This window comes from Penaeus japonicus, unplaced genomic scaffold (genome assembly GCF_977035675.1).
Source record: "Penaeus japonicus unplaced genomic scaffold, GWHDUDI00000001_assembly GWHDUDI00000001, whole genome shotgun sequence".
Taxonomy (NCBI): domain Eukaryota; kingdom Metazoa; phylum Arthropoda; class Malacostraca; order Decapoda; family Penaeidae; genus Penaeus; species Penaeus japonicus.
This window is the reverse complement of record NW_028234403.1, coordinates 16,381,693-16,387,390: the sequence shown is the minus strand read 5'-3', so window position 1 is coordinate 16,387,390 and position 5,698 is coordinate 16,381,693.

Below are 5,698 nucleotides of genomic sequence, written 5' to 3'. Positions count from 1 at the left end.
TTTTCAGTTGTTTCCCTTCATATAAAAATTCAAACCATGTTATTTGTTTCTTTATCAAATCAATGATACTTCAGGGGGTTCGTATTACAAAACATATTATACATCAATTCATTATACTTGTACTTGAAAAAATGTCATGAAATTCATACATGCATTATTTTATAAAAGCATATGTAATAAATTCACACTTTATGCTATTTAAAAGCTTATTTTCACTCGCATAAATGTGGGGGCAGATATTTTGTCCTAACAAAATATGGATAGCGCCTGTATTAAAAAATTGCTCCATTTAAACTAATGTACTGTATAAAATTTGATCATCAATTTCGTTTAATTGTCTTGTATAAAAATTTTTAGTAGTCAGGGTTTAAAAGGAATATTTTGACTTATGCTACAGTATTGGGTCACATGTGGAATGTCTAATTATCTCTATTTGACCTGCATAAGTGTGACATATTTTTTTTTTTATTATTTATTGTCTATCTATATATGTATATATTTAAAATAAAATATATAAATATCAATATTTTATATATATACTTTTATAAGTATTTATTTTTATATATATTATATATATATTTATTTTAAAATATATATATATATATATATATATATACTGTATATATATATATATTGTATATATTTTATATATATATATATTTATATAAATATTATTTATATAATGAGAGAGAGAGAAGAGAGAGAGGGAAAAAAAGAGAGAGAGAGAGAGAGAGACAATAGAGACACACACACACACCACACACACACACACACACCCACACACACACACACACACAACCACAACACATATTATTATATATATTTAAATTTGGGTTTTTGTATTATTAAAATATTATAATTTTATATATATTATTTATTTGTATATTATGTATATATATTTTAAAATATAATATTATTTTATATATATTTATTTATATATATATGTATGTTTTAAAATATATAATATATATTAATATATATATATATATATACATATATATATTACATGTGTAAAAGTGTGTGTGGGGTGTTTGGGGTGGGGTGTGTTGTTGTGTGTGTGTGTGCGTGTGTTTTGTGTGTGTATGTATGTATATAAAATAAGCTAGCTGAAAGACGGTTAAAGTTCGTAAGAAAAAAACACGGGCAAAACCCTTAAGAGGGTCATCCCGGACAAAAGTTCTTAAGCAAGACCATTTATGTGGGAAAATAAAAGGCTGGTTCGGGCTGTAGGGAAAAGGGAATTAAACTATGCTAACATCGTTGCAATGTTAGGCTAAAAAACTAACAAAACCCCGCAACAAGAAACTGTCGTGTGGCATTTTTTGAGGTGAAAATGAAAGAAAGAGGAGGAAATGGGGAAAAAAACTGAAGGGAGAGATTGCGGGGGGGGAGGGAAGGGGGGAAAGGGGGGGGGGGAGGGGGGGGGGGGGAAGAGGGGGGGGGAGGAAGGGGGAGGGGGGGGGGGAGGGAGAGGGGGGGGAGGGGGGGGGGGGGGGGGGGGAAGGGGGGGGGGGGGGGGGAGGGGGGGGAGGGGGGGGGGGGGAGAGGGAGGGGGGGGGAGGGAGGGGGGAGGGGAGGGGGAGGGGGGGGAGAGGGGGGAGGGGGGAGGGGGAGGGGGGGGGGGGGAGGGGAGGGGGGGGAGGAAGGGGGGGGGGGGGGGGAGGGGGGGGAGGGGGGGGGGTGGGGGGGGGGGGGGAGGGGGGAGGGGGGAGGAAAAAAGGGGGGGGGAGGGGGGGGGAGGGGAGGGGAAGGGGGGGGGGGGGGGAAGGGGAGGGGGGGGAGGGGGGGGGAGGGGAGGGGGGGGGGGCGGGGGGGGGGGGGGGGGGGGGGGGGGGGGAGGGGGGGGGGGGGGAGGGGGGAGGGGGGAGGGGGGAAAGGGGGGGGGAGGGGGGGAGGGGGGAGGGAAGGGAAAGGGAAGGGAAGGGAACAGGAAAAGAAAAGAGAACAGGGAAGAGGAGAAAAAAACAAAGCGAGGCGGAAGGAAATCTCACACCCATTCACATTTGCAAGCGACCCCCTGTTCTTCAGCCACCGACCAGGTTTGCGTGTCGAAGGCGGCTAAAGGTGGTCCTAATGTTTCTTTAAAAAAATGGCACTTGATATTTTGGGCCCATATGATTTAGCCACTAACTGGGGAAATTTTCTTTGCTGTGCCTGGGTATTTTATACGTGCTTGTAGAGGTGACATGTAAAGACTATATTTATGTGTGTGCGTGGGTGGGATGGTGGGTGTGTGTTGTGGGTGGTGTGTGTGTTGTGGGGTGTGTGTTGTGGGTTGGTGGTTGTTGTGGTGTGGGTTCAAGAGAGAGAGTGTGTAAATATTATGTTGTAATATATATATATAATAATATATATAGATAATATATTATAGTTATTAGTATATATATATATTTAGAGATTATATAGATATATATAATATAGATACATATATGTTTGTATGTATATATTTATGTATTTATGTATGTTTGTATGGATATATGATATATATATATATAGATATATAGATATAATATATATATATTTAATATTCATATATTAATACATATATATACATATTTATATATATAAATTTAAGATTTATTTTTATTATGATATATATATAATATATATATATATATTAAATATTGATATAGCATATATATAAATATTATATATATATAAATATATATATAATTTTTATTTATATTTATATTTATATATAAATATATATAAAATATATTTGTATATAGAGACATAGATATATATTATATATATAATATATATATATATATATATATACATATGTATATATATATATATATATATATATATCATATATATATATATAATATATATATAGAGACTCATAGTATTTAATATATATATATTATAGTATAGATATAGATAATATATATATATATATATATAGTATATAGTATATGTATGTAATTATATATATATATATATATATATAATATAGATAATGATATATATAATATATGTAAGTAAGTATATATGTATGTAATATGCATGTAATGGAATTATCATGTAATAAATATATATATAAATAGTAAATATATATATATATATATATATATATTATATAAATATATATATATACTTATCAATATATTATTTTTACTCTATAATATATATTTAAATATATATAAAAATATATATATATATAAAGATATTAAAGATATATATATATATTTATGTAGATATATATATATTATATATATATATATAATATATATGTATAGCAAATTTATAAATAGATAATATAAATAAATATAATATATATTTATAAATAAGTATAATGGTTTATCATATAAATATATATATAAATATATATATAATATATATAAATATTATAAATATATATATATGTCCTGTGTGTGTGTGTTGTGTGCGTGTTGAGTGTGTGTTGTTTATTTAGATATCCCTACATACATATACATATACAGATTATAAATATTATATATATTTATATATATATAATAAATATATAATATAAAGTATATCTAAATATATATATAAATATATCTATATATATATATAATGTATTATATAATAAATATACATACATACATATAAAATCTATATATATATATATATATAATATTTAATATATAAATATATATTATAGAAGAGAGAGAGAGAGAGAGAGAGAGTTAGAGAGAGAGAGAGAGAGTGAAGAGAGAGAGAAAGAAAGAGAGAGAGAGAGATAAAAAAGATAGATGACATATTGTATAAGATGAAATACTTAATATAGGAAAGTATATATATATATATATATATATTATTATATATAAAATTAATTAATAATATAATAGAAGATATATAATATATATATATATATATATAATATTATATATATATAAATTAAATAGATCTAGATGTATTATATTTATATAAATATATAAATAATATATATATAATTAAATATATGTAGATAATAGATAGAATCTATATGTGTATATTTTATGTATATAATATATATATAGATAATAATATATATATATATAATATAAGAAGAAGAGGAGAGAGAGAGAAGAGAGAAGAGAGAGAGAGGTGAGAGAAGAAGAGAGAGAGAGAGAGAGAGAGAGAGAGAGAGAGAGGGTGGGGGGGAGAGAGATAGATAGATATGTATATATCATATATATGTATATATTATATATATGTATATATATGTATATATTATATATGTATATATATAAATATCTATAAATATATACATAACATACACACACACACACACACACACACACACACACTATATATATATATATATATAAAATATATATATATTATATATATATAATATTTGTGTGTTGTGTTTGTGTTATGTGTTGTGTTTCAGTTGGTGTGTGTGAGTATGTAAATGCTATATTAAGTATATATATATATATGTAATATATATATTATATATGTATATATGTTTTATGTTTGTAATATATGTATAATATATATAAATATATATATAAAAAAAAAAATATATATATATATTAAATATAAAGTGTGTGAGTGTGTGTGTGTGTGTGTGTGTTATTGTATGTGTTTTTGTATGTTTATGTGTGTTCCTCACATTATTTCATATATGTGTGAGTTTTAAGTAATGTGTGTTGCTACTATTTTTCCCATTATCTGATTTACTACCTTTGGTGAGTGTGTGAATTGCAATGCGCCTCCGCTTTCTTCCTGCTCTGTAGAACCACACAGAAGTGTTTGAGATGTACTTGTACTCACCGCCAAGTCTTTGACTAGGATGTTGCCCTCGGAAGGCGTAGCGAAGGGACAAAAGAAGGTATTCCGTCGTACTCATACTTCATAAACAGTTCCCCGCAGCAAAGATGTCCTCATCGTGTTCCCACCATAGTGAGGACCTCAGCGTGAGAGTTCTGAAGGCAATCACCTGCTCCGGCGAGTACTTCAGAGGCGCGTGACAAGTTCTCTCGATTCACACGATCTCAGCACCTCGAGACGGAGCGCGCTGAGCGTACCGAAACCACGACTCCCTCCCCCGATATTGAAGTCGGTTCCCTTGGTGCAGTTTTCTCCCGATAGATTTGCGGACTCGACATCCAGAGAATTTTGTCACAATCCACATGCGTTTCATTCCCCTCCCGCTCATTTCCCTTGGTGTCATCTTCTTCGTCGACATGTCCAGTCTTCCGTGGTATGTCTCCCGTAGCCCGGAAATTGTTCTCGAGGTTCGGCTCCTGACGAGTTACCATGGCAGAGAGTGCCGTCGAAGGTACGTTGCCCTCGAGGCCCTGCTGGTCTTCGTGATGAGGATTGACTGACTCGGACTCCCCCATACTATCTCGAAATCCTCTGCTTAGGTTCCGGTACATGTGCGCGATGACTCGGCTCTTCGTATTCGCCTTATGAGATCGAGAGTGCAGTTTGGAGATTTTCTCGTTCGACGAAATTCTTTCTAGACTTTACGATGTCGGATGCTGGAATGATGGAGACGCTTTTATTCCAAATAAAATAAGAGAGCGCTGGTCCCGTGGATCCGGCAGGAGAGCCTCAGGGTCGTCCATGAAACGCCCGTCCCGTCTAGGACTTCTTCTTCTTCAAAGGGAATAGTCATCACTCGTCCCATGGACATCTCCTTCCGTTCCACTGCAACGCTTCTGTTTGCGTGTGGAAAACCTCGGTTCCACGCCTCATTCCTAAGCTCGCACCCCGTGGATCTTCCGAGTTATCTAAC